Source organism: Rutidosis leptorrhynchoides, chromosome 5 (assembly GCF_046630445.1).
Source record: "Rutidosis leptorrhynchoides isolate AG116_Rl617_1_P2 chromosome 5, CSIRO_AGI_Rlap_v1, whole genome shotgun sequence".
Taxonomy (NCBI): Eukaryota; Viridiplantae; Streptophyta; class Magnoliopsida; order Asterales; family Asteraceae; genus Rutidosis; species Rutidosis leptorrhynchoides.
In genome coordinates, this window is record NC_092337.1 from 222,011,768 (window position 1) to 222,023,200 (window position 11,433).

The following is an 11,433-nucleotide window of genomic DNA, read 5'->3' on the forward strand; positions in this document are numbered from 1 at the left end:
AACAGTTCCTTAATTAACTAAGAATCTCTTAAGCGGGGTGCAATGCTTGAGACCGTGTTATGCTGAAGTGTACTAATCAACACTGACCGGGTTCCATGGACTTTCTTAGCAGAGGCACAGCTTACAACAACCGTTGTGCTTCAGCGTGCACGTACGAAGTTTATATGCTTGGTGACTACAATAGCATGGTCTGGGACTGACAATGTATTATGGGTCTAGTTAGATGTTTCACTACGAAAGAGTCCTCAGTCGGAATCCACGGCTCATTGGACTTACTACAACTGGTGTGCCTCAGTCAAACTTACATTGTATCCGATAGACTTCTCTTACCAAGGGGTGACACAGATAGTGTACTCTGAATCGGGGTTCGCGACTTTCCAATAACAGAGCCGATAACTACGTTTTGTTAGTTGGAAAATCGATTGAGTTTAAAGCATAATCGAAAAACATATCAACAACATACACAAACCATAATATTATTTCGGCATTATAACTGCTTACATCATAGCATACACTAAAGATAACAACTCGCTAATCATGGTAATGATATAACAAATCATAATAATGAAATACATTATATAAAGACAAAGGATAGATGTACTAGTAGATTAAATGAGTTTCGAATACAAAGGTGACAACTTTAAACACCAGACCGCTCCTAATTCATTCTTCGGCTTTCTTCTCCGGGTACTTGCACGGAGTCGAAGACCTTGAAAGTATGACTAATATTGTACAAGAGAGAGAAATAAGTGAATTGAAGTGTGTATTGGAATGAATGACAAAGATCCTTTAAATAAGCCTAAAATTTCCCTGTATACGGCTGGCAGGCCGTTTGGCAGGCCATTTGCAGGGGCCATTTGTCTGACCCGTTTGGCAGGCCGTTTTTGAGCCAAGCAGGCCGCTTGGCTTGTCTGGTTCCCTGGATTGTAACTTGATTTCTTGTCTTTCACTGTTTTCGCTCTAGAATCTTCGTTTTAGCTCCAATTCTCTTGATTCTTTTTGCACCGTCTTCGTAATTACTTGTTCTTAATTCTAACCGACGAAGTGGGTATTTTGCCGACAAAGTTCGAATCTTTCTTGTTTTTGGCCTTTAATACCGGGGCGAAAACGTGACTTTTTAGCCGATATCAAATATCCCACACTTAGACTTTGCTTGTCCTCAAGCAAACTCTCATTTTACTTTAAGAAATCTTTTCAGAGTTTCTTTTCTAATAGCCTAAGCGGTATGCTTTTTATTGTAAGAGGGAAGATAAGGTGATTTATCTTTGTTATGATCGAAACTATCTCTGCAAGCATGCGAGGAGGTTACATGACATAGGCTAGCTTTCACGGGTCACTCAAATCACACAAGTGTTTAGGGTTCCCTTTAGTTCTAATAAATGAATTCACTCATAGCCAGTCATGATGCACCCATCGTCATAGGCTTGATAAAGACTCAAATACTTGCTACTAATGTGAGAACCGTAGTAATCTTAGCTTCCAGGTCATTTCTCAATGATGGAAAGGAATTTTGGAGTGGTAGTGAAGTTGTTTTTGAGGGGTGAGAGAAAAGGGTAATGTAGTCTTTATGCAGACTTTTATTCGGATAAATAGGAGTGCTGAAATATTTGAGAAGCACTTTTGAACTTTTCTTCATTTGATAATCATTTTCGGTCAAGTTCTTCTTCGGCGTTTCTCTTTATAAGTTCTGCTTTTTTTTTCAGAACTTGAAATTTTTTTAATTTCTTTCTTTTTTTTTTTGGAGATTTCATCTCGAGAAATTTTTTGCCGGTAAACTTTTTCAAGACCTTTGCCATGATACTTGAGAGGTTTATAACATCGGGTTTTTGGAAGGAATCTCATTTTCTGGATTTTTCGAGTAATAGTAAAGATGATGTGAATGTGGTGGATGAGTAGAAGTAGTGGAGGTGCGAAAGGCTTATTTTTGACAAATGGCTAGCTCTTCTGATTATAACCGAATCACGTTTCACTGTTTTGGAAATGTAGATCTAAATCAAGTTTTGATTTTGAGCACAGACATCGGCACTCTCAATGGAAAATAGTGAAGCATTAAAGATGAATGCTGGTCTTATTTGGGGTGCCTCACCATAATCAATTTAGGTCGATAATGCCTTAGTCATGCAATGCTCTATTAGAGATTTGGTTCAACCTAACAAGATTTCCACCCTACTTAAGCCTTACTTTTATTTACAAATGTTTTAGGTTTTCAAAAATACTTTTTCGAAAAGGCTTTTTCTTGTTAAAAATTTTGAAATTTGGCTTAAGAACTTGGAATCTTTGTAATGGGTTATTTTAATACAGCATAAAAAGATTATACCAACATCCCACACTTAGACGAATATTGTCCTCAATGTTCCTAGTGTATTCCACACTTAGGAGTTTTAGTTGAAGAATTAGGAGTATTTTTCTAGTGTTTAATTGGGTTGGAATCCCACACTTAGTGATAAGCTAGGATGTGGCATAGTTTAAATTTTGAGTTAGTAGCGGGAAGAAAGAAGTACCCTTAGCAGATGTTGCTTGTGCTGATACTGGCTGGATTTCAATCCTTGCGTCTTTTATCGGCTCATTTGTCATTCTTTATTCTTCTACTCTACTTTATTGCACGGGTTGCCTCCTGAGAAGAGCTTTTATTTAAGGTCGTTGGCTCGACCGTAGTGATGCCTTAGAAAGCAAACATTCCTTGTTGATGGTTGTGATCTTGGTCTTCTCTAGGGAATATAAGTCTTGGTGGGTAAATCCTTAGAAAGTGTCGTAGCAATAGTGGTAGAAGATTCGGTACTTCTCTTGAAGATTCTCTGAAAGATAAGTAATGTGCAGTTTTGGCTCGTGATAAGTCTTGAAGTCCGATGAGAAAATGATCTACGGCTCTGCTGGTTGATGCATGAATGTCAATCATAGAAGCAGTGCTGGTGGTGATTGTTTCTCTAATGGGATGCTCATTTCGGAGGTCTTCAAACAATTTTATAAACTGTATCTTTAGAATCTCGAAGTCTTTGGAATGGTGATCTCCACATTAAGAGTATGTGGCTTTGCACAGATTTGTTAAAAGACAAAGCTGAAAAGAAGTGAATAGCAATCCTGACCCGAGTATCAATGTCGCCGTATTTGAGTATATATCCCGACATCTGGCTTTGAATGTGAAACTTGGATATGTGGATTTGTGGAAGATACGTGATATCTGCTTCATAACATAGGTGGCAATGTTGACTCGATCTTGGTTCAAGATGAGAGAATGGATTACTGCGCCTTACTTCCTTTGTAACTACGTCTCGTAACTCTTTGATAATCAGATCAGCATGGTGATCAATAGTTATGTAAATCACTAGCCTATCTGGTGTGCTTTCCAAATTATCCCTTTCCAAGAGAGCAAAAAAGTTGTGAATATCCTCGATCATTTGTAAATCAGAGTGATAAGTCGGGCGTCCGATGGAAAGATCCATGTACTTCCGGATGAGAGTCAGTAGTGCTCGTTGGTTTGCTGAGAACGGAAGTGCAGATCCGGCTAAGGCGTTATAAACCTTAGAGTAAATGATCTTCTGATCTCGCGAGAATCTTGTCTCAAGAATTGTTCGAACCACTGAATTGTGCTCCCGTTGCCTTTCTTCTTGGTAGATATGATCGTGAAGAGTGTTGATAAAGTCTTGAATGCGTTCTTCTAGGATTTCAACATCATTGTCTTCTCTTTGGAGATAGAGGTTGTGTTCTTCTCGGATAGCCATAATTCGTTCTGTTAATCGTAGCGTGAAATCAATTGTTGATTTACGGATGGCTTCGAGAACATCTTCAAATTCATCGGTATCATTGATGAAGGTTATCATGTCTGCGTGTGTAGATATGACCGAAATCCGATCTGAAGAATAGTCCGGGTCCCCTTGATCTGATTCGGTTGGAGAGTGTGAGTTATTTAGAATGTCTTCATGTTGCTCTTCCTCGTCATCATCGGTATAGTGTTCTTCTGAGGATGCGTCTGATGAATGAGTTTCTTTAGTATTCTGATTCTCCACTTTGTTACTTGCAGGGTCAATTTCTATATCCTTAACCTCAGCCTTGGCAGTCTTCTTCTTGAAACGAATGATTAAACTGTGATCTTCCGTCTCAACCCTCATTAATTCTTCATGATGTGAAACAACCCAACCCGTATTCCATACGATAATTTTTTTTTTAAATAATATACATTTACGCACCAATTAAATATGTAACCATTCCACATGTTCGTTGGAACATACAACAAGTGTTAATGTTTACAAAAGGCCCAAAGGCCATTAACGAATGAGATACAAATTTGACCAATACAAAAATGATAGTTTTAAACCAAACAACACATCGAGCATGGTTTGGGACTAAACTACCCAAAACGCTAGGCCAACTTCCAAAAGCTCCAACAAAACATCATCAAAGGACACCTAATGCCCGATAACCCCTTTGCCCTTATCCACACCTGCATCTAAAAAGATAAACAACGAGAGGGGTAAGCTAATGCTTAGTGAATGCAATAATTATACATGTACATATATAACCTACTTATTTACAACCACTTACGCAACACCGCATACAAGCTAGCAATACGACGACCATGCAAACATCATGCATAAACTACTATCCACAATTTACAAGAAGCTAGCAACACCAATAGCATATAGTTCAATATTAATTATGCTAATGCCAAACTCACACAACCATGGTTAACCAATAGTAAAAGGAATGGTACTCGAATTTCCCATCGGTGTTCATAACAACCGTTAGTGCACAACACATATATCACTAACCCTTGGACAACACATATCCGTTTATAAAATCGTTAGTGTACAACACATATAACACTAAATTGGACAACACATATCCATTCATAAATCATTAGTGTATAACACATATATCACTAAATTGGACAACATATATCCGTTCTTAAAACCATTAGCGTACAACACATATAGCACTAACTAGGACAATGCATATCCTTACGTACAAATAAGCACATCATATACGTACAAGTATACTTATTCCACTCACCTTGACACAAGGATGATGATTATGCACGTCCGAACTTCAAGGAAATGTACTTAATTCATTAAGTACACATTCGATTACACAAACTAGTGGAACTAACCACAATACTTACACTTGAGCATTTAATGACCCAATTTGCATTAAATGACTCAACTACACCACAACCGCCCATAAATGGCCAAGACTCATATTAAATCACTAAGGCTAGTGATTTAAAGTCTACTAACATTAATTAACATAACTTAATTTCACCCAATTAGGTCAACTAGTACCCATTTTAAATACTTAGCCTCACAATCAAGTCAAACTTACCCATTAACACTTCTTTCATAAATCCAAAAGTGTATTTGTGACTAGCAATACCATTTGACACTTACAACCTCAAATCACAAGACCAAAACCCTAGTTTGTGGCCATTAGGGTTTCTGATAATGCTAAAAACGAACATATATTTCATAGCATTATTCCTCAAGAAAGACAAGCTTTTAGTTGCAATTGTTCTATTTACAAGTGATATTCGTTTAAATAATAAAAGGTGAAGACAAAAGACAGATTCGACGAATTGAAGACGCAAACGACCAAAAAGCTCAAAAGTACAAAAGACAATCAAAAAGGTTCCAATTATTGATAAGAAACGTCTCAAAATTACAAGAGTACAAGATTCAAAACGCAAAGTACAAAATATAAAATTGTACGCAAGTACGTTCGAAAATCCGGAACCGGGACCAGAGTCAACTCTTAACGCTCGACGCAACGGACTAAAAATTACAAGTTAACTATGTATATAAATATAATATAATATATAATTAATTATATTAATTATATATATATTATATTTATATATATAAAACCGTCGGCAGAGAAAACTCCAAGGACTGAGCTGTAAATACTATCTCCGCGACTCGCGGAGTTTGAAGGGGATTTTGCCGCGAGTCGCGGAGCCCCAAAATTCAACTCTGGCTATAAAGCAAACCGAATTCTGATCAAATTTCATATTCTATTTTCTCTCTTCTCTATCTATACGATATATATATATATAATTTATATTTTAATTTTAATTTTAATTATAATTCTAATAATAAGGGTATGTTAGCGAATGTTGTAAGGGTGTAAGTCGAAATTCTGTCTGTGTAACGCTACGCTATTTTTAATCATTGTAAGTTATGTTCAACCTTTTTATATTAATGTCTCGTAGCTAAGTTATTATTATGCTTATTTAAAACGAAGTAATCATGATGTTGGGCTAATTACTAAAATTGGGTAATTGGGCTTTGTACCATAATTGGGGTTTGGACAAAAGAACGACACTTGTGGAAATTAGACTATGGGCTATTAATGGGCTTTATATTTGTTTAACTAAATGAAAGTTTGTTAATGTTAATATAAAGATTTACAATTGGGCGTCCCTATAAATTACCATATACACTCGATCGGACACGATGGGCGGGGTATTTATATGTACGAATAATCGTTCATTTAACCGGACACGGGAATGGATTAATAGCCACTAGAATAATTAAAACAGGGGTGAAATTACATTCAAGGGTAATTGGTGTAATTGTTAACAAAGTGGTAAAACCTTGGTTTACACGCAGTCGATAACCTGGTGTATTCATTAAACAAAGTATTAAAACCTTGTTACAATTCGAATCCCTAATTAGTTGGAATATTTAACTTCGGGTATAATAATAATTTGACAAGGACACTTGCAATTTATATTTATGACTGATGGACTGTTATGGACAAAAATCAGACGGACATATTAAATAATCCAGGACAAAGGACAATTAACCCATGGGCATAAAACTAAAATCAACACGTCAAACATCATGATTACGGAAGTTTAAATAAGCATAATTCTTTTATTTCATATTTAATTTCCTTTATTTTATATTTAATTGCACTTCTAATTATCGCACTTTTATTTATTGTTATTTAATCGCAATTTTAATTATCGTACTGTTTAATTATCGTAAGTTTATTTTATCGCACTTTTATTATTCGCAATTTCATTATCGTTATTTACTTTACGCTTTAATTTAAGTCTTGTATTTATTTTATATTTTACATTAGGTTTTAACTGCGACTAAAGTCTTAAAATCGACAAACCGGTCATTAAATGGTAAAAACCCCCCTTTATAATAATAATATTACTTATATATATATTTGTATTTTTATAAAAGTAAACTAATATAGCGTTGAGCTTTGTTTAAAGATTTCCCTGTGGAACGAACCGGACTTACTAAAAACTACACTACTGTACGATTAGGTACACTGCCTATAAGTGTTGTAGCAAGGTTTAAGTATATCCATTCTATAAATAAATAAATATCTTGTGTAAAATTGTATCGTATTTAATAGTTTTTCCTAGTAAAATATAAACTATTTTATATACTACCCCGCTGCACATCAAGTATTTTTGGCGCCGCTGCCGGGGAATCATCTTAAAAGCCGGAAGCGCAACGCTAATATAAAAAAAAAAAAATTTTAGTTTACTTTTATTAAAATTCGTTTTGTAAAAATACGTTTTAAATATTCGAAAAATATAAAAAGAAAAACAAAAATATATGTATTTTTAAGATTTTGTTAAATATTTAAGTTTTATAAGTTTCTTTATTTTTATTTTAGTTTATAAAAATATAAGTTTTATTTTAAAATCTTTTATTTATTAAAAAACAGAAAACAGAAAATAAATAAAAAAATAAAAAAAATAAAGAAAAACGCGTAAAAATTGAAAGCTGTCAACTGAATTTCTGAACCCCGCGACTCGCGGGGTTTAAAGCTTTAATTGCCGCGACTCGCGGAGCTTCTCTGACACGCGACAGAAACCCTAATCCTGCATTAATTACGGGATTTAATTAATTATTATTATTATTTAACCTAATAATTATTATTATTATTATTATTAGTTTTATTTTTACTTTTACTTTTTATTTAATTTATGTATTTAGTATTAATTAGTTTTATTAAATTGTAAAATTAGTAGTTTTATAAAAAAAATAATATAAAAATAATATTTTTATAAAAATTGTACTTTTTACAACTTTTTGTATATTTTTATATTTTGTACCTTTTTAATCGCTGTAGCGTAATATTTGTATTTTTTCGCTCATATTTAATTTTAAACTTAGTTTTTGCCATAGTTATTTTTACTCCTAGATTTTTAGGCTTTGCCGTAGAATTCCTTAAGTGCTTTTTCTTTAGACTAAGATTTAGGTGCTTTAGAATTTTGCGACGCCTTTTTAAGTTTTAGTTTCTTTTTAAGTTATTTCCATTTGGGATTTAGTTTTTCCTGTAAGCTTTAATATTTTTAGACCTTTTACTATGTACCAATTATCATTCCAATTAGTAATTTCAATTTGCGATTATAATTTTAAGTTAGTTGTAGTAATAAGGTTAGGTTAGTAAAGTATTTTTAAGTTTTGATAAGTTTCTTTTATTTTTTTCCGTCACCTTTTATTTTTCAACCATTTTTTTTCTTTTTCGACCTTTTGCGACGAACTCTTTTTCTCTCTTATTTCTCGCTATTCTAGTTTTTAGGACTTAGAATTTTTTCCACTTCTTATCTAAATTTCTTAAAATTACGAAAATTTATTTTAAGTGGTTAAATTGATAGACATCAAAATTTTCTGGTTCGTAGTAATAGTTGGATTTGTACGTGGACCGGGTTATTGGAGCCAAACAGTCCTCAATTATATTGAGACCAAACGAATCCTGCCCCTCTGCTGCATCTTTTGGCTATTCGAAACGTGGGCAAAATCAGAAAAGTCTATTGATTGGATAACTTATTATAATTTTTCTTTCCTTTTAAAAACTAATAGGATATTCAGTGAATGCACCGAGCAAGACGTTCATCACCTTTTGTACGTTCACCACCTGTAACTAGATCAAGACATTTAGCAAATATAACCGCCGTTGATTTTTCTTTAGAATCGTCATCCAGTAGACCAAGTACTTCAGTTCAAATTTCCGATAATCCATTTTTTGAACCCAACCTCACAATTGAGAATCCAGAGAATATTCAGGAACGGTTCATAGATCCTGAACCATTAAACTTTCCTCCGGAACCACCAATCATTCAAACAGAGATTGTTGAGGAACGAACCATTAAATCAGAATCATCTAGTGATACCGATTCAACAAATTCAATTATGGAGAATCTGGAACCTTTAAGTATGGAAGACCGAATGAGAGCTAAACGCACTGGCCAAGGTCACGCAATTACTCATCCAGACATTAATGCGCCAGATTATGAAATCAAAGGACAAATTCTACACATGGTGACTAATCAATGCCAATTTAGTGGTGCGCCGAAGGAAGATCCAAATGAACATCTACGTACCTTTAATAGGATCTGCACACTATTTAAAATCCGAGAAGTGGAGGATGAACAGATATATCTCATGTTATTTCCCTGGACTTTAAAGGGAGAAGCCAAAGATTGGTTGGAATCGTTACCTGAAGGGGCGATTGATACATGGGATGTTTTAATTGACAAATTTCTTAAACAATTCTTTCCTGCATCTAAAGCCGTAAGACTTCAAGCAGAAATTGTTACGTTCACACAAAAGCCAAATGAAACTCTATATGAGGCGTGGACAAGATATGGAAAGTTGTTAAGAGGATGTCCGCAACATGGTTTAGACACCTGTCAAATAGTACAAATATTCTACCGAGGATGCGACATCACTACAAGAAAAGACATAGATATAGCAGCTGGTGGTTCTATTATGAAGAAAACAGAAACTGATGCTTACAAAATTATTGATAATACTGCTTCCCACTCACATGAGTGGCACCAAGAAAAAGACATCGTTAGATCATCTAAAGCAGCTAGAGCCGATTCTAGCCATGACTTAGATTCCATTTCCGCAAAGATAGATGCTGTGGAGAGACGAATGGAAAAGATGACTAAGGATATTCACTCAATACGAATTAGTTGTGAGCAGTGTGGAGGACCACATTTGACAAAAGATTGTCTCAGTATTGAATTAACAATGGAACAAAGAGAGAATATTTCATACATAAACCAAAGGCCTGGAAATAATTATCAGAATAATTATCAACCGCCAAGACCGATTTACAATCAAAACCAGAATTATAACCGAAATATTCCATACAACAACCAACAAGGTCCTAGCAATCAACAAGTATCCAATAATACTTATAATCAGCAAAGACCAAATTTTCAAAACAAACCACCACAACAAACCGATGATAAAAAGCCGAATTTAGAAGATATGATGACGAAGCTAGTTGAAACTCAAACGCAGTTTTTCACATCTCAGAAACAAACCAATGAACAAAATGCTCAAGCATTTAGAAATCAACAAGCTTCTATTCAAAATCTGGAACAAGAAGTGAGTAACCTAGCAAGGTTGATAGGTGAAAGAAAACCGGGAAGTCTACCTAGTGATACAAATGCTAACCCCCGGAATGAAACAGCTAAAACCATTACCACAAGAAGTGGTACAACACTTAAACCACCTGAAATACCTGTAACTTCTGATGAAACTATTCCTACTCCACAAGAACCACAACCTGATCAAGATAAGGAAAAAGAACCGGTAGTTGAAAAGATTAATGAAAATAACACAGTTAAGGATAAACCTTATGTTAAACCATACCAACCACCACTTCCTTACCCAAGTAAAATGAAGAAAGAAAAACTTGAAGCCGAGCAATCCAAATTCTTGGATATGTTTAAACAGATAAATGTAAATCTTCCTTTCATTGATGTGATTTCAGGAATGCCAAGATATGCTAAATTCTTGAAAGATCTAATCACGAATAGAAATAAAATGGAAGAACTCTCGGCTGTTAATATGAATGCTAATTGTTCAGCAGTGCTGTTGAATAAGATACCAGAAAAATTATCTGATCCAGGAAGTTTCACAATTCCATGTTTTCTGGGTAGTCTTAGTTCAATAGAAGCATTGGCAGACTTAGGTGCTAGTATAAATCTAATGTCGTATTCACTATACGCTAAACTAGACCTTGGAGAATTGAAACCAACAAGAATAAGTATACAACTAGCCGACCGATCAGTAAAATATCCTAGAGGGATAATGGAGAACATGCTAGTTAAAGTTGGTACTTTAGTATTTCCAGTAGATTTTGTTGTTTTGGACATGGAAGAAGATTCTCAAGTTCCTCTCATATTAGGAAGACCATTCTTAAACACGGCTAAAGCAATGATAGACGTGTTCGGTAAGAAACTGACCCTAAGTATAGAGGATGAGAGTGTTACCTTTTCAGTTGATAGAGCAATGCAACAACCACAATCTGCAGATGATACATGTTATTATATTCAAACTATAGATGCACATGCAGAATTATTAGAAGAATTTCCAGAATTACAAGGAACAGGAGAATGTTCTTTAGGAGAAGGTAATGAACCAATTGATGAAGCTGAAATGTTAGCTACAC